Here is a 20,401-nt window from a genome sequence, read left to right as displayed (position 1 = left end):
GGCATGTTGAAAAAATGAACGAAAAGGCAAGGCTATAGTATGGCAAAAATGTCAAAATATGACATGTCCCAAAAACAACTAAAAACAACTCAAATCAGTACAAAATAGCATGCTGAGACACGCCAGTGCATAAAATTTTGCAAGAACCGCCAAAAACACACAAAAAATAGCATGTTGAAAAAATGACCGAAAAGGCAAGGCTATAGTATGGAAAAAATGTCAAAATATCACATGTCCCAAAAACAACTAAAAACAACTCAAATCAGTACAAAATAGCATACTGAGACACGCCAGTGCATAGAATTTTGCAAAAACGTCCAAAAACACCGAAAAATAGCATGTTGGAAAAATGACCGAAAAGGCAAGGCTATAGTATGGCAAAAATGTCAAAATATGACATGTCCCAAAAACAACTAAAAACAACTCAAATCAGTGGAAAATAGCATACTGAGATATGTTAGTGCATAGAATTTTGCAAAAACGTCCAAAAACAACGAAAAATAGCATGTTGGAAAAATGACCGAAAAGGCAAGGCTATAGTATGGCAAAAATGTCACAATATGACATGTCCCAAAAACAGGTAAAAACAACTCAAATCAGTAGAAAATAGCATGCTGAGACACGCCAGTGCATAGAATTTTGCAAGAACCGCCAAAAACACCAAAAAATAGCATGTTGAAAAAATGACCGAAAAGGCAAGGCTATAGTATGGCAAAAATGTCAAAATATCACATGTCCCAAAAACAACTAAAAACAACTCAAATCAGTAGAAAATAGCATGCTGAGACACGCCAGTGCATAGAATTTTGCTAAAAAGGCCAAAAACACACAAAAAACTGCATGTTGACAAAATGTCCGAAAAGGCAAGGCTATAGTATGGCAAAAATGTCAAAATATCACATGTCCCAAAAACAGGTAAAAACAACTCAAATCAGTAGAAAATAGCACGCCAAGACACGCCAGAGCATAGAATTTTGCAAAAACTGCCAAAAACACACAAAAAACTGCATGTTGAAAAAAATGACCAAAAAGGCAAGGCTATAGTATGGCAAAAATGTCAAAATATGGCATGTCCCAAAAAAAACTAAAAACAACTCAAATCAGTAGAAAATAGCACACCGAGACACGCCAGAGCATAGCATTTTGCAAAAACTGACAAAAACACCACAAAACTGCATGTTGAAAAAATGACCAAAAAGGCAAGGCTATAGTATGGCAAAAATGTCAAAATATCACATGTCCCAAAAACAACTAAAAACAACTCAAATCAGTAGAAAATAGCATGCTGAGACACGCCAGTGCATAGAATTTTGCTAAAAAGGCCAAAAACACACAAAAAATGGCATGTCGAAAAAATGACCGAAAAGGCAAGGCTATAGTATGGCAAAAATGTCAAAATATCACATGTCCCAAAAACAACTAAAAACAACTCAAATCAGTAGAAAATAGCATGCTGAGACACGCCAGTGCATAGAATTTTGCTAAAAAGGCCAAAAACACACAAAAAACTGCATGTTGACAAAATGTCCGAAAAGGCAAGGCTATAGTATGGCAAAAATGTCAAAATATCACATGTCCCAAAAACAACAAAAAACTACTCAAATCAGTAGAAAATAGCATGCTGATACACACCAGTGCATAGAATTTTGCAAAAACTGCCAAGAACACACAAAAAATGGTATGTTGAAAAAATGACCGAAAAGGCAAGGCTATAGTATGGCAAAAATGTCAAAATATGACATGTCCCAAAAACAACTAAAAATAAGACAAATCAGTAGAAAATAACATGCTGAGACACGCCAGAGCATTGAATTTTGCAAGAACCGCCAAAAACACCAAAAAACTGCATGTTGAAAAAATGACCGAAAAGACAAGGCTATAGTATAGCAAAAATGTCAAAATATGACTTGTCCCAAAAACAACTAAAAATAACTCAAATCAGTAGAAAATAACATGCTGAGACACGCCAGAGCATAGAATTTTGCTAAAAAGGCCAAAAACACACAAAAAATAGCATGTTGAAAAAATGACCAAAAAGGCAAGGCTATAGTATGGCAAAAATGTCAAAATATGACATGTCCCAAAAACAACTAAAAACAACTCAAATCAGTAGAAAATAGCATGCTGAGACACGCCAGTGCATAGAATTTTGCTAAAAAGGCCAAAAACACACAAAAAACTGCATGTTGACAAAATGTCCGAAAAGGCAAGGCTATAGTATGGCAAAAATGTCAAAATATGACATGTCCCAAAAACAGGTAAAAACAACTCAAATCAGTAGAAAATAGCACGCCAAGACACGCCAGTGCATAGAATTTTGCAAAAACTGCCAAAAACACACAAAAAACTGCATGTTGAAAAAAATGACCAAAAAGGCAAGGCTATAGTATGGCAAAAATGTCAAAATATGGCATGTCCCAAAAACAACTAAAAACAACTCAAATCAGTAGAAAATAGCACACCGAGACACGCCAGAGCATAGAATTTTGCAAAAACTGACAAAAACACCACAAAACTGCTTGTTGAAAAAATGACCAAAAAGGCAGGGCTATAGTATGGCAAAAATGTCAAAATATCACATGTCCCAAAAACAACTAAAAATAACTCAAATCAGTAGAAAGTAACATGCTGAGACACGCCAGTGCATAGAATTTTGCTAAAAAGGCCAAAAACACACAAAAAATGGCATGTCGAAAAAATGACCGAAAAGGCAAGGCTATAGTATGGCAAAAATGTCAAAATATGGCATGTCCCAAAAAAAACTAAAAACAACTCAAATCAGTAGAAAATAGCACACCGAGACACGCCAGAGCATAGCATTTTGCAAAAACTGACAAAAACACCACAAAACTGCATGTTGAAAAAATGACCAAAAAGGCAAGGCTATAGTATGGCAAAAATGTCAAAATATCACATGTCCCAAAAACAACTAAAAACAACTCAAATCAGTAGAAAATAGCATGCTGAGACACGCCAGTGCATAGAATTTTGCTAAAAAAGCCAAAAACACACAAAAAATGGCATGTCGAAAAAATGACCGAAAAGGCAAGGCTATAGTATGGCAAAAATGTCAAAATATCACATGTCCCAAAAACAACAAAAAACTACTCAAATCAGTAGAAAATAGCATGCTGATACACACCAGTGCATAGAATTTTGCAAAAACTGCCAAGAACACACAAAAAATGGTATGTTGAAAAAATGACCGAAAAGGCAAGGCTATAGTATGGCAAAAATGTCAAAATATGACATGTCCCAAAAACAACTAAAAATAAGACAAATCAGTAGAAAATAACATGCTGAGACACGCCAGAGCATTGAATTTTGCAAGAACCGCCAAAAACACCAAAAAACTGCATGTTGAAAAAATGACCGAAAAGACAAGGCTATAGTATAGCAAAAATGTCAAAATATGACTTGTCCCAAAAACAACTAAAAATAACTCAAATCAGTAGAAAATAACATGCTGAGACACGCCAGAGCATAGAATTTTGCTAAAAAGGCCAAAAACACACAAAAAATAGCATGTTGAAAAAATGACCAAAAAGGCAAGGCTATAGTATGGCAAAAATGTCAAAATATGACATGTCCCAAAAACAACTAAAAACAACTCAAATCAGTAGAAAATAGCATGCTGAGACACGCCAGTGCATAGAATTTTGCTAAAAAGGCCAAAAACACACAAAAAACTGCATGTTGACAAAATGTCCGAAAAGGCAAGGCTATAGTATGGCAAAAATGTCAAAATATGACATGTCCCAAAAACAGGTAAAAACAACTCAAATCAGTAGAAAATAGCACGCCAAGACACGCCAGTGCATAGAATTTTGCAAAAACTGCCAAAAACACACAAAAAACTGCATGTTGAAAAAAATGACCAAAAAGGCAAGGCTATAGTATGGCAAAAATGTCAAAATATGGCATGTCCCAAAAACAACTAAAAACAACTCAAATCAGTAGAAAATAGCACACCGAGACACGCCAGAGCATAGAATTTTGCAAAAACTGACAAAAACACCACAAAACTGCTTGTTGAAAAAATGACCAAAAAGGCAGGGCTATAGTATGGCAAAAATGTCAAAATATCACATGTCCCAAAAACAACTAAAAATAACTCAAATCAGTAGAAAGTAACATGCTGAGACACGCCAGTGCATAGAATTTTGCTAAAAAGGCCAAAAACACACAAAAAATGGCATGTCGAAAAAATGACCGAAAAGGCAAGGCTAAAGTATGGCAAAATGTCAAAATATGACATGTCCCAAAAACAACTAAAAACAACTCAAATCAGTAGAAAATAGCATGCTGAGACACGCCAGTGCATAGAATTTTGCTAAAAGGCCAAAAACACAAAAAACTGCATGTTGACAAAATGTCCGAAAAGGCAAGGCTATAGTATGGCAAAAATGTCAAAATATGACATGTCCCAAAAACAGGTAAAAACAACTCAAATCAGTAGAAAATAGCACGCCAAGACACGCCAGTGCATAGAATTTTGCAAAAACTGCCAAAAACACACAAAAAACTGCATGTTGAAAAAAATGACCAAAAAGGCAAGGCTATAGTATGGCAAAAATGTCAAAATATGGCATGTCCCAAAAACAACTAAAAACAACTCAAATCAGTAGAAAATAGCACACCGAGACACGCCAGAGCATAGAATTTTGCAAAAACTGACAAAAACACCACAAAACTGCTTGTTGAAAAAATGACCAAAAAGGCAGGGCTATAGTATGGCAAAAATGTCAAAATATCACATGTCCCAAAAACAACTAAAAATAACTCAAATCAGTAGAAAGTAACATGCTGAGACACGCCAGTGCATAGAATTTTGCTAAAAAGGCCAAAAACACACAAAAAATGGCATGTCGAAAAAATGACCGAAAAGGCAAGGCTATAGTATGGCAAAAATGTCAAAATATGACATGTCCCAAAAACAACTAAAAACAACTCAAATCAGTAGAAAATAGCATGCTGAGACACGCCAGTGCATAGAATTTTGCTAAAAAGGCCAAAAACACACAAAAAACTGCATGTTGACAAAATGTCCGAAAAGGCAAGGCTATAGTATGGCAAAAATGTCAAAATATCACATGTCCCAAAAACAGGTAAAAACAACTCAAATCAGTAGAAAATAGCACGCCAAGACACGCCAGTGCATAGAATTTTGCAAAAACTGCCAAAAACACACAAAAAACTGCATGTTGAAAAAAATGACCAAAAAGGCAAGGCTATAGTATGGCAAAAATGTCAAAATATGGCATGTCCCAAAACAACTAAAACAACTCAAATCAGTAGAAAATAGCACACCGAGACACGCCAGTGCATAGAATTTTGCAAAACTGACAAAACACCACAAAACTGCTTGTTGAAAAAATGACCAAAAAGGCAGGGCTATAGTATGGCAAAATGTCAAAATATCACATGTCCCAAAAACAACTAAAAATAACTCAAATCAGTAGAAAGTAACATGCTGAGACACGCCAGTGCATAGAATTTTGCTAAAAAGGCCAAAAACACACAAAAAATGGCATGTCGAAAAAATGACCGAAAAGGCAAGGCTATAGTATGGCAAAAATGTCAAAATATGACATGTCCCAAAAACAACTAAAAACAACTCAAATCAGTAGAAAATAACATGCTGAGACACGCCAGTGCATAGAATTTTGCTAAAAAGGCCAAAAACAAACAAAACATGGCATGTCGAAAAAATGACCAAAAAGGCAAGGCTATAGTATGGCAAAAATGTCAAAATATCACATGTCCCAAAAACAACTAAAAACAACTTAAATCAGTTGAAAATAGCATGCTGAGACACGCCAGTGCATAGAATCTTGCTAAAACGGCCCAAAATACCAAAAAACTGCATGTTGAAAAAATGACCGAAAAGGCAAGGCTATAGTATGGCAAAAATGTCAAAATATGACTATTCCCAAAAACAACTAAAAACAACTCAAATCAGTAGAAAATAACATGCTGAGACACGCCAGAGCATAGAATTTTGCAAGAACCGCCAAAAACACCAAAAAATAGCATGTTGAAAAAATGACCAAAAAGGCAAGGCTATAGTATGGCAAAAATGTCAAAATATCACATGTCCCAAAAACAGGTAAAAACAACTTAAATCAGTAGAAAATAGCATGCTGAGACACACCAGTGCATAGAATTTTGCTAAAACGGCCCAAAACACCAAAAAACTGCATGTTGAAAAAATGACCGAAAAGGCAAGGCTATAGTATGGCAAAAATGTCAAAATATGACTATTCCCAAAAACAACTAAAAACAACTCAAATCAGTAGAAAATAGCAGGCCGAGACACGCCAGTGCATAGAATTTTGCTAAAAAGGCCAAAAACACACAAAAAATAGGCTGTTGAAAAAATGACCGAAAAGGCAAGGCTATAGTATGGCAAAAATGTCAAAATATGACATGTCCCAAAAACAGGTAAAAACAACTCAAATCAGTAGAAAATAGCACGCCAAGACACGCCAGTGCATAGAATTTTGCAAAAACTGACAAAAACACCACAAAACTGCATGTTGAAAAAATGACCAAAAAGGCAAGGCTATAGTATGGCAAAAATGTCAAAATATCACATGTCCCAAAAACAGGTAAAAACAACTCAAATCAGTAGAAAATAGCATGCTGAGACACGCCAGTGCATAGAATTTTGCTAAAAAGGCCAAAAACAAACAAAACATGGCATGTCGAAAAAATGACCGAAAAGGCAAGGCTATAGTATGGCAAAAATGTCAAAATATGGCATGTCCCAAAAACAACTAAAAACAACTCAAATCAGTAGAAAATAGCAGGCCGAGACACGCCAGTGCATAGAATTTTGCAAAAACTGACAAAAACACCACAAAACTGCATGTTGAAAAAATGACCAAAAAGGCAAGGCTATAGTATGGCAAAAATGTCAAAATATGACATGTCCCAAAAACAACTAAAAACAACTCAAATCAGTAGAAAATAGCATGCTGAGACACGCCAGTGCATAGAATTTTGCTAAAAAGGCCAAAAACACACAAAAAACTGCATGTTGACAAAATGTCCGAAAAGGCAAGGCTATAGTATGGCAAAAATGTCAAAATATGACATGTCCCAAAAACAGGTAAAAACAACTCAAATCAGTAGAAAATAGCACGCCAAGACACGCCAGTGCATAGAATTTTGCAAAAACTGCCAAAAACACACAAAAAACTGCATGTTGAAAAAAATGACCAAAAAGGCAAGGCTATAGTATGGCAAAAATGTCAAAATATGACATGTCCCAAAAACAACTAAAAACAACTCAAATCAGTAGAAAATAGCACGCCAAGACACGCCAGTGCATAGAATTTTGCAAAAACTGACAAAAACACCACAAAACTGCATGTTGAAAAAATGACCAAAAAGGCAGGGCTATAGTATGGCAAAAATGTCAAAATATCACATGTCCCAAAAACAACTAAAAATAACTCAAAACAGTAGAAAAAAACAAGCCGAGACACCCCAGTGCATAGAAATTTTCAAAAAGGCCAAAAACACACAAAAAATGGCATGTCGAAAAAATGACCGAAAAGGCAAGGCTATAGTATGGCAAAAATGTCAAAATATGACATGTCCCAAAAACAACTAAAAACAACTCAAATCAGTAGAAAATAGCATGCTGAGACACGCCAGTGCATAGAATTTTGCTAAAAAGGCCAAAAACACACAAAAAACTGCATGTTGACAAAATGTCCGAAAAGGCAAGGCTATAGTATGGCAAAAATGTCAAAATATCACATGTCCCAAAACAGGTAAAAACAACTCAAATCAGTAGAAAATAGCATGCTGAGACACGCCAGTGCATAGAATTTTGCAAAAAGGCCAAAAACACACAAAAAACTGCATGTTGAAAAAAATGACCAAAAAGGCAAGGCTATAGTATGGCAAAAATGTCAAAATATGGCATGTCCCAAAAACAACTAAAAACAACTCAAATCAGTAGAAAATAGCACACCGAGACACGCCAGTGCATAGAATTTTGCAAAAACTGACAAAAACACCACAAAACTGCTTGTTGAAAAAATGACCAAAAAGGCAGGGCTATAGTATGGCAAAAATGTCAAAATATCACATGTCCCAAAAACAACTAAAAATAACTCAAATCAGTAGAAAGTAACATGCTGAGACACGCCAGTGCATAGAATTTTGCTAAAAAGGCCAAAAACACACAAAAAATGGCATGTCGAAAAAATGACCGAAAAAGGCAAGGCTATAGTATGGCAAAAATGTCAAAATATGACATGTCCCAAAAACAACTAAAAACAACTCAAATCAGTAGAAAATAACATGCTGAGACACGCCAGTGCATAAAATTTTGCTAAAAAGGCCAAAAACAAACAAAACATGGCATGTCGAAAAAATGACCAAAAAGGCAAGGCTATAGTATGGCAAAAATGTCAAAATATCACATGTCCCAAAAACAACTAAAAACAACTCAAATCAGTAGAAAATAACATGCTGAGACACGCCAGTGCATAGAATCTTGCTAAAACGGCCCAAAATACCAAAAAACTGCATGTTGAAAAAATGACCGAAAAGGCAAGGCTATAGTATGGCAAAAATGTCAAAATATGACTATTCCCAAAAACAACTAAAAACAACTCAAATCAGTAGAAAATAACATGCTGAGACACGCCAGAGCATAGAATTTTGCAAGAACCGCCAAAAACACCAAAAAATAGCATGTTGAAAAAATGACCAAAAAGGCAAGGCTATAGTATGGCAAAAATGTCAAAATATCACATGTCCCAAAAACAGGTAAAAACAACTTAAATCAGTAGAAAATAGCATGCTGAGACACACCAGTGCATAGAATTTTGCTAAAACGGCCCAAAACACCAAAAAACTGCATGTTGAAAAATGACCGAAAAGGCAAGGCTATAGTATGGCAAAAATGTCAAAATATGACTATTCCCAAAAACAACTAAAAACAACTCAAATCAGTAGAAAATAGCAGGCCGAGACACGCCAGTGCATAGAATTTTGCTAAAAAGGCCAAAAACACAAAAAATAGGCTGTTGAAAAAATGACCGAAAAGGCAAGGCTATAGTATGGCAAAAATGTAAAAATATGACATGTCCCAAAAACAGGTAAAAACAACTCAAATCAGTAGAAAATAGCACGCCAAGACACGCCAGTGCATAGAATTTTGCAAAAACTGACAAAAACACCAAAAAACTGCATGTTGAAAAAATGACCAAAAAGGCAAGGCTATAGTATGGCAAAATGTCAAAATATCACATGTCCCAAAAACAGGTAAAAACAACTCAAATCAGTAGAAAATAGCATGCTGAGACACGCCAGTGCATAGAATTTTGCTAAAAAGGCCAAAAACAAACAAAACATGGCATGTCGAAAAAATGACCGAAAAGGCAAGGCTATAGTATGGCAAAAATGTCAAAATATGGCATGTCCCAAAAACAACTAAAAACAACTCAAATCAGTAGAAAATAGCAGGCCGAGACACGCCAGTGCATAGAATTTTGCAAAAACTGACAAAAACACCACAAAACTGCATGTTGAAAAAATGACCAAAAAGGCAAGGCTATAGTATGGCAAAAATGTCAAAATATGACATGTCCCAAAAACAACTAAAAACAACTCAAATCAGTAGAAAATAGCATGCTGAGACACGCCAGAGCATAGAATTTTGCTAAAAAGGCCAAAAACACACAAAAAACTGCATGTTGACAAAATGTCCGAAAAGGCAAGGCTATAGTATGGCAAAAATGTCAAAATATGACATGTCCCAAAAACAGGTAAAAACAACTCAAATCAGTAGAAAATAGCACGCCAAGACACGCCAGTGCATAGAATTTTGCAAAAGCTGCCAAAAACACACAAAAAACTGCATGTTGAAAAAAATGACCAAAAAGGCAAGGCTATAGTATGGTAAAAATGTCAAAATATGACATGTCCCAAAAACAACTAAAAACAACTCAAATCAGTAGAAAATAGCACACCGAGACACGCCAGAGCATAGAATTTTGCAAAAACTGACAAAAACACCACAAAACTGCATGTTGAAAAAATGACCAAAAAGGCAAGGCTATAGTATGGCAAAAATGTCAAAAAATCACATGTCCCAAAAACAACTAAAAATAACTCAAATCAGTAGAAAGTAACATGCTGAGACACGCCAGTGCATAGAATTTTGCTAAAAAGGCCAAAAACACACAAAAAATGGCATGTCGAAAAAATGACCGAAAAGGCAAGGCTATAGTATGGCAAAAATGTCAAAATATGACATGTCCCAAAAACAACTAAAAACAACTCAAATCAGTAGAAAATAACATGCTGAGACACGCCAGAGCATAGAATTTTGCAAGAACCGCCAAAAACACCAAAAAATAGCATGTTGAAAAAATGACCGAAAAGGCAAGGCTATAGTATGGCAAAAATGTCAAAATATCACATGTCCCAAAAACAGGTAAAAACAACTCAAATCAGTAGAAAATAGCATGCTGAGACACACCAGTGCATAGAATTTTGCTAAAACGGCCCAAAACACCAAAAAACTGCATGTTGAAAAAATGACCGAAAAGGCAAGGCTATAGTATGGCAAAAATGTCAAAATATGACTATTCCCAAAAACAACTAAAAACAACTCAAATCAGTAGAAAATAGCAGGCCGAGACACGCCAGTGCATAGAATTTTGCTAAAAAGGCCAAAAACACACAAAAAATAGGCTGTTGAAAAAATGACCGAAAAGGCAAGGCTATAGTATGGCAAAAATGTAAAAATATCACATGTCCCAAAAACAGGTAAAAACAACTCAAATCAGTAGAAAATAGCAGGCCGAGACACGCCAGTGCATAGAATTTTGCAAAAACTGCCAAAAACAGCACAAAACTGCATGTTGAAAAAATGACCAAAAAGGCAAGGCTATAGTATGGCAAAAATGTCAAAATATGACATGTCCCAAAAACAACTAAAAATAACTCAAATCAGTAGAAAGTAACATGCTGAGACACGCCAGTGCATAGAATTTTGCTAAAAAGGCCAAAAACACACAAAAAATGGCATGTCGAAAAAATGACCGAAAAGGCAAGGCTATAGTATGGCAAAAATGTCAAAATATGACATGTCCCAAAAACAACTAAAAACAACTCAAATCAGTAGAAAATAACATGCTGAGACACGCCAGTGCATAGAATTTTGCTAAAAAGGCCAAAAACAAACAAAACATGGCATGTCGAAAAAATGACCAAAAAGGCAAGGCTATAGTATGGCAAAAATGTCAAAATATCACATGTCCCAAAAACAACTAAAAACAACTTAAATCAGTTGAAAATAGCATGCTGAGACACGCCAGTGCATAGAATCTTGCTAAAACGGCCCAAAATACCAAAAAACTGCATGTTGAAAAAATGACCGAAAAGGCAAGGCTATAGTATGGCAAAAATGTCAAAATATGACTATTCCCAAAAACAACTAAAAACAACTCAAATCAGTAGAAAATAGCAGGCCGAGACACGCCAGTGCATAGAATTTTGCAAAAACTGCCAAAAACACCACAAAACTGCATGTTGAAAAAATGACCAAAAAGGCAAGGCTATAGTATGGCAAAAATGTCAAAATATGACATGTCCCAAAAACAGGTAAAAACAACTCAAATCAGTAGAAAATAGCACACTGAGACACGCCAGTGCATAGAATTTTGCTAAAACGGCCCAAAACACCAAAAAACTGCATGTTGAAAAAATGACCAAAAAGGCAAGGCTATAGTATGGCAAAAATGTCAAAATATGACATGTCCCAAAAACAGGTAAAAACAACTCAAATCAGTAGAAAATAGCACGCCAAGACACGCCAGTGCATAGAATTTTGCAAAAACTGACAAAAACACCAAAAAACTGCATGTTGAAAAAATGACCAAAAAGGCAAGGCTATAGTATGGCAAAAATGTCAAAATATCACATGTCCCAAAAACAGGTAAAAACAACTCAAATCAGTAGAAAATAGCATGCTGAGACACGCCAGTGCATAGAATTTTGCTAAAAAGGCCAAAAACAAACAAAACATGGCATGTCGAAAAAATGACCGAAAAGGCAAGGCTATAGTATGGCAAAAATGTCAAAATATGACTATTCCCAAAAACAACTAAAAACAACTCAAATCAGTAGAAAATAGCAGGCCGAGACACGCCAGTGCATAGAATTTTGCAAAAACTGACAAAAACACCACAAAACTGCATGTTGAAAAAATGACCAAAAAGGCAAGGCTATAGTATGGCAAAAATGTCAAAATATGACATGTCCCAAAAACAACTAAAAACAACTCAAATCAGTAGAAAGTAACATGCTGAGACACGCCAGTGCATAGAATTTTGCTAAAAGGCCAAAAACACACAAAAAATAGCATGTTGAAAAATGACCAAAAAGGCAAGGCTATAGTATGGCAAAATGTCAAAATATGACATGTCCCAAAAAACAGGTAAAAACAACTCAAATCAGTAGAAAATAGCACGCCAAGACACGCCAGTGCATAGAATTTTGCAAAACTGCCAAAACACACAAAAAACTGCATGTTGAAAAAAATGACCAAAAAGGCAAGGCTATAGTATGGCAAAAATGTCAAAATATGGCATGTCCCAAAAACAACTAAAAACAACTCAAATCAGTAGAAAATAGCACACCGAGACACGCCAGAGCATAGAATTTTGCAAAACTGACAAAACACCACAAAACTGCATGTTGAAAAATGACCAAAAAGGCAGGGCTATAGTATGGCAAAAATGTCAAAATATCACATGTCCCAAAAACAACTAAAAATAACTCAAATCAGTAGAAAGTAACATGCTGAGACACGCCAGTGCATAGAATTTTGCTAAAACGGCCAAAAACACACAAAAAATGGCATGTCGAAAAAATGACCGAAAAGGCAAGGCTATAGTATGGCAAAAATGTCAAAATATCACATGTCCCAAAAACAACTAAAAACAACTCAAATCAGTAGAAAATAACATGCTGAGACACGCCAGAGCATAGAATTTTGCTAAAAAGGCCAAAACACACAAAAAATAGCATGTTGAAAAATGACCAAAAAGGCAAGGCTATAGTATGGCAAAATGTCAAAACATGACATGTCCCAAAAACAACTAAAAACAACTCAAATCAGTAGAAAATAGCACACCGAGACACGCCAGAGCATAGAATTTTGCAAAACTGACAAAACACCACAAAACTGCATGTTGAAAAATGACCAAAAGGCAAGGCTATAGTATGGCAAAAATGTCAAAATATCACATGTCCCAAAAACAACTAAAAACAACTCAAATCAGTAGAAAATAGCAGGCCGAGACACGCCAGAGCATAGAATTTTGCAAAAACTGCCAAAAACACACAAACTGCATGTTGAAAAATGACCAAAAAGGCAAGGCTATAGTATGGCAAAAATGTCAAAATATGACATGTCCCAAAAACAACTAAAAATAACTCAAATCAGTAGAAAGTAACATGCTGAGACACGCCAGTGCATAGAATTTTGCTAAAGGCCAAAACACACAAAAAATGGCATGTTGAAAAATGACCAAAAAGGCAAGGCTATAGTATGGCAAAATGTCAAAATATGACATGTCCCAAAAACAACTAAAAACAACTCAAATCAGTAGAAAATAACATGCTGAGACACGCCAGTGCATAGAATTTTGCTAAAAGGCCAAAAACAAACAAAACATGGCATGTTGAAAAAATGACCAAAAGGCAAGGCTATAGTATGGCAAAATGTCAAAATATCACATGTACCAAAACAACTAAAAACAACTCAAATCAGTTGAAAATAGCATGCTGAGACACGCCAGTGCATAGAATTTTGCTAAAAAGGCCAAAACACACAAAAAACTGCATGTTGAAAAAATGACCAAAAGGCAAGGCTATAGTATGGCAAAAATGTCAAAATATGACTATGTCCCAAAAACAACTAAAACAACTCAAATCAGTAGAAAATAGCAGGCTGAGACACGCCAGTGCATAGAATTTTGCAAAACTGCCAAAAACACCACAAAACTGCATGTTGAAAAAATGACCAAAAAGGCAAGGCTATAGTATGGCAAAAATGTCAAAATATGACATGTCCCAAAAACAGGTAAAAACAACTCAAATCAGTAGAAAATAGCACGCTGAGACACGCCAGTGCATAGAATTTTGCTAAAACGGCCCAAAACACACAAAAACTGCATGTTGAAAAATGACCAAAAAGGCAAGGCTATAGTATGGCAAAAATGTCAAAATATGACATGTCCCAAAAACAACTAAAACAACTCAAATCAGTAGAAAATAGCACGCCAAGACACGCCAGTGCATAGAATTTTGCAAAAACTGCCAAAAACACCACAAAAATGCAAGTTGAAAAAAAGACCAAAAAGGCAAGGCTATAGTATGGCAAAAATGTCAAAATATCACATGTCCCAAAAAACAACTAAAACAACTCAAATCAGTAGAAAGTAACATGCTGAGACACGCCAGTGCATAGAATTTTGCTAAAAAGGCCAAAAACACACAAAAAATGGCATGTCGAAAAAATGACCGAAAAGGCAAGGCTATAGTATGGCAAAAATGTCAAAACATGACATGTCCCAAAAACAACTAAAAACAACTCAAATCAGTAGAAAATAGCATGCTGAGACACGCCAGTGCATAGAATTTTGCTAAAAAGGCCAAAAACACACAAAAAACTGCATGTTGACAAAATGTCCGAAAAGGCAAGGCTATAGTATGGCAAAAATGTCAAAATATGACATGTCCCAAAAACAGGTAAAAACAACTCAAATCAGTAGAAAATAGCACGCCAAGACACGCCAGTGCATAGAATTTTGCAAAAACTGCCAAAAACACACAAAACTGCATGTTGAAAAAATGACCAAAAGGCAAGGCTATAGTATGGCAAAAATGTCAAAATATGGCATGTCCCAAAAACAACTAAAAACAACTCAAATCAGTAGAAAATAGCATGCTGAGACACGCCAGTGCATAGAATTTTGCTAAAAAGGCCAAAAACACACAAAAAACTGCATGGTGAAAAAATGACCGAAAAGGCAAGGCTATAGTATGGCAAAAATGTCAAAATATGACATGTCCCAAAAACAGGTAAAAACAACTCAAATCAGTAGAAAATAGCACGCCGAGACACGCCAGAGCATAGAATTTTGCAAAAACTGACAAAAACACCACAAAACTGCATGTTGAAAAAATGACCAAAAAGGCAAGGCTATAGTATGGCAAAAATGTCAAAATATCACATGTCCCAAAAACAACTAAAAACAACTCAAATCAGTAGAAAGTAACATGCTGAGACACGCCAGTGCATAGAATTTTGCTAAAACGGCCAAAAACACACAAAAAATGGCATGTCGAAAAAATGACCGAAAAGGCAAGGCTATAGTATGGCAAAAATGTCAAAATATCACATGTCCCAAAAACAACTAAAAACAACTCAAATCAGTAGAAAATAACATGCTGAGACACGCCAGAGCATAGAATTTTGCTAAAAAGGCCAAAAACACACAAAAAATAGCATGTTGAAAAATGACCAAAAGGCAAGGCTATAGTATGGCAAAAATGTCAAAATATCACATGTCCCAAAAACAACTAAAAATAACTCAAATCAGTAGAAAATAACATGCTGAGACACGCCAGTGCATAGAATTTTGCTAAAACGGCCAAAAACACACAAAAAATGGCATGTCGAAAAAATGACCGAAAAGGCAAGGCTATAGTATGGCAAAAATGTCAAAATATCACATGTCCCAAAAACAACTAAAAACAACTCAAATCAGTAGAAAATAGCATGCTGAGGCACGCCAGTGCATAGAATTTTGCTAAAAAGGCCAAAAACACACAAAAAACTGCATGTTGAAAAAAATGACAGAAAAGGCAAGGCTATAGTATGGCAAAAATGTCAAAATATGACATGTCCCAAAAACAACTAAAACCAACTTAAATCAGTAGAAAATAACATGGTGAGACACGCCAGTGCATAGAATTTTGCTAAAAGGCCAAAACACACAAAAATAGCATGTTGAAAAATGACCGAAAAGGCAAGGCTATAGTATGGCAAAAATGTCAAAATATCACATGTCCCAAAAACAACTAAAAACAACTCAAATCAGTAGAAAATAGCATGCTGAGACACGCCAGTGCATAGAATTTTGCTAAAAAGGCCAAAAACACACAAAAAACTGCATGTTGACAAAATGTCCGAAAAGGCAAGGCTATAGTATGGCAAAAATGTCAAAATATGACATGTCCCAAAAACAGGTAAAAACAACTCAAATCAGTAGAAAATAGCACGCCAAGACACGCCAGTGCATAGAATTTTGCAAAAACTGCCAAAAACACACAAAAAACTGCATGTTGAAAAAATGACCGAAAAGGCAAGGCTATAGTATGGCAAAAATGTCAAAATATGACATGTCCCAAAAAACAACTAAAACAACTCAAATCAGTAGAAAATAGCATGCTGAGACACGCCAGTGCATAGAATTTTACAAAAAGGCCAAAAACACACAAAAAACTGCATGGTGAAAAATGACAGAAAAGGCAAGGCTATAGTATGGCAAAATGTCAAAATATGACATGTCCCAAAAACAGGTAAAAACAACTCAAATCAGTAGAAAATAGCACGCCAAGACACGCCAGTGCATAGAATTTTGCAAAAACTGCCAAAAACACACAAAAAACTGCATGTTGAAAAAAATGACCAAAAAGGCAAGGCTATAGTATGGCAAAAATGTCAAAATATGGCATGTCCCAAAAACAACTAAAAACAACTCAAATCAGTAGAAAATAGCACACCGAGACACGCCAGAGCATAGAATTTTGCAAAAACTGACAAAAACACCACAAAACTGCATGTTGAAAAAATGACCAAAAAGGCAAGGCTATAGTATGGCAAAAATGTCAAAATATCACATGTCCCAAAACAACAACTAAAACAACTCAAATCAGTAGAAAGTAACATGCTGAGACACGCCAGTGCATAGAATTTTGCTAAAAGGCCAAAAACACACAAAAAACTGCATGTTGAAAAAATGACCGAAAAGGCAAGGCTATAGTATGGCAAAATGTCAAAATATGACATGTCCCAAAAACAACTAAAACAACTCAAATCAGTAGAAAATAACATGCTGAGACACGCCAGTGCATAGAATTTTGCAAAACTGCCAAAAACACACAAAACTGCATGTTGAAAAAATGACCAAAAAGGCAAGGCTATAGTATGGCAAAAATGTCAAAATATCACATGTCCCAAAAACAACTAAAAACAACTCAAATCAGTAGAAAGTAACATGCTGAGACACGCCAGTGCATAGAATTTTGCAAAAGGCAAAAAACACCCAAAAAACTGCATGTTGAAAAAATGACCAAAAAGGCAAGGCTATAGTATGGCAAAAATGTCAAAATATGACATGTCCCAAAAACAACTAAAACAACTCAAATCAGTAGAAAATAACATGCTGAGACACGCCAGTGCATAGAATTTTGCTAAAAAGGCCAAAAACACACAAAAATGGCATGTTGAAAAATGACCGAAAAGGCAAGGCTATAGTATGGCAAAAATGTCAAAATATCACATGTCCCAAAAACAACTAAAAACAACTCAAATCAGTAGAAAATAACATGCTGAGACACGCCAGTGCATAGAATTTTGCAAAAAGGCCAAAAACACACAAAACTGCATGTTGAAAAATGACCAAAAGGCAAGGCTATAGTATGGCAAAAATGTCAAAATATCACATGTCCCAAAACAACTAAAAACAACTCAAATCAGTAGAAAATAACATGCTGAGACACGCCAGTGCATAGAATTTGCAAAAAGGCCAAAAACACACAAAAATGGCATGTTGAAAAAATGACCAAAAAGGCAAGGCTATAGTATGGCAAAATGTCAAAATATCACATGTCCCAAAAACAACTAAAAACAACTCAAATCAGTAGAAAATAGCATGCTGAGACACGCCAGTGCATAGAATTTTGCAAAAAGGCCAAAACACACAAAACTGCATGTTGAAAAATGACCGAAAAGGCAAGGCTATAGTATGGCAAAATGTCAAAATATGACATGTCCCAAAAACAACTAAAACAACTCAAATCAGTAGAAAATAGCATGCTGAGACACGCCAGTGCATAGAATTTTGCAAAAAGCCAAAAACACACAAAAACTGCATGTTGAAAAAATGACCAAAAAGGCAAGGCTATAGTATGGCAAAATGTCAAAATATGACATGTCCCAAAAACAACTAAAAACAACTCAAATCAGTAGAAAATAGCATGCTGAGACACGCCAGTGCATAGAATTTTGCTAAAAAGGCCAAAAACACACAAAAACTGCATGTTGAAAAAATGACCGAAAAGGCAAGGCTATAGTATGGCAAAAATGTCAAAATATGACATGTCCCAAAAACAACTAAAAACAACTCAAATCAGTACAAAATAGCATGCTGAGACACGCCAGTGCATAGAATTTTGCAAAAACTGGCCAAAAACACACAAAAACTGCATGTTGAAAAAAATGACCAAAAAGGCAAGGCTATAGTATGGCAAAATGTCAAAATATCACATGTCCCAAAAACAACTAAAACAACTCAAATCAGTGAAAATAACATGCTGAGACACGCCAGTGCATAGAATTTGCTAAAAGGCCAAAAACACACAAAAAATGCATGTTGAAAAAATGACCAAAAGGCAAGGCTATAGTATGGCAAAAATGTCAAAATATGACATGTCCCAAAAACAACTAAAACAACTCAAATCAGTAGAAAATAACATGCTGAGACACGCCAGTGCATAGAATTTTGCTAAAAGGCCAAAAACACACAAAAACTGGCATGTTGAAAAATGACCAAAAGGCAAGGCTATAGTATGGCAAAATGTCAAAATATCACATGTCCCAAAAACAACTAAAACAACTCAAATCAGTAGAAAATAGCATGCTGAGACACGCCAGTGCATAGAATTTTGCTAAAAAGGCCAAAAACACACAAAAATGGCATGTTGAAAAAATGACCAAAAGGCAAGGCTATAGTATGGCAAAATGTCAAAATATCACATGTCCCAAAAACAACTAAAAACAACTCAAATCAGTAGAAAATAGCATGCTGAGACACGCCAGTGCATAGAATTTTGCAAAACTGCCAAAACACCACAAAACTGCATGTTGAAAAAATGACCAAAAAGGCAAGGCTATAGTATGGCAAAATGTCAAAATATCACATGTCCCAAAACAACTAAAACAACTCAAATCAGTAGAAAATAACATGCTGAGACACGCCAGTGCATAGAATTTTGCTAAAAGGCCAAAAACACACAAAAATGGCATGTTGAAAAAATGACCGAAAAAGGCAAGGCTATAGTATGGCAAAAATGTCAAAATATGACATGTCCCAAAAACAACTAAAAACAACTCAAATCAGTAGAAAATAACATGCTGAGACACGCCAGTGCATAGAATTTGCTAAAAAGGCCAAAAACACACAAAACTGCATGTTGAAAAAATGACCAAAAAGGCAAGGCTATAGTATGGCAAAAATGTCAAAATATCACATGTCCCAAAAACAACTAAAAACAACTCAAATCAGTAGAAAATAGCATGCTGAGACACGCCAGTGCATAGAATTTTGCTAAAAAGGCCAAAAACACACAAAAAATGCATGTTGAAAAAATGACCAAAAAGGCAAGGCTATAGTATGGCAAAAATGTCAAAATATGACATGTCCCAAAAACAACTAAAACAACTCAAATCAGTAGAAAATAGCATGCTGAGACACGCCAGTGCATAGAATTTTGCTAAAAAGGCCAAAAACACACAAAAAACTGCATGTTGAAAAAATGTCCAAAAAGGCAAGGCTATAGTATGGCAAAAATGTCAAAATATGACATGTCCCAAAAACAACTAAAAACAACTCAAATCAGTAGAAAATAAAAAGCTGAGACACGCCAGTGCATAGAATTTTGCAAAAAGGCCAAAAACACACAAAACTGCATGTTGAAAAATGACCAAAAAGGCAAGGCTATAGTATGGCAAAATGTCAAAATATCACATGTCCCAAAAACAACTAAAACAACTCAAATCAGTAGAAAATAGCATGCTGAGACACGCCAGTGCATAGAATTTTGCTAAAAGGCCAAAAACACACAAAACTGCATGTTGAAAAAATGACCAAAAAGGCAAGGCTATAGTATGGCAAAAATGTCAAAATATGACATGTCCCAAAAACAGGTAAAAACAACTCAAATCAGTAGAAAATAGCACGCCAAGACACGCCAGTGCATAGAATTTTGCAAAAACAGCCAAAAACACACAAAAACTGCATGTTGAAAAAATGACCAAAAGGCAAGGCTATAGTATGGCAAAAATGTCAAAATATCA

The sequence above is a fragment of the Plectropomus leopardus genome, chromosome 4 (genome assembly GCF_026936395.1).
Source record: "Plectropomus leopardus strain MGB_pleo_1.0 chromosome 4, ASM2693639v1, whole genome shotgun sequence".
NCBI classification, from domain to species: domain Eukaryota; kingdom Metazoa; phylum Chordata; class Actinopteri; order Perciformes; family Serranidae; genus Plectropomus; species Plectropomus leopardus.
Note: the sequence above shows the minus strand (reverse complement) of the source record.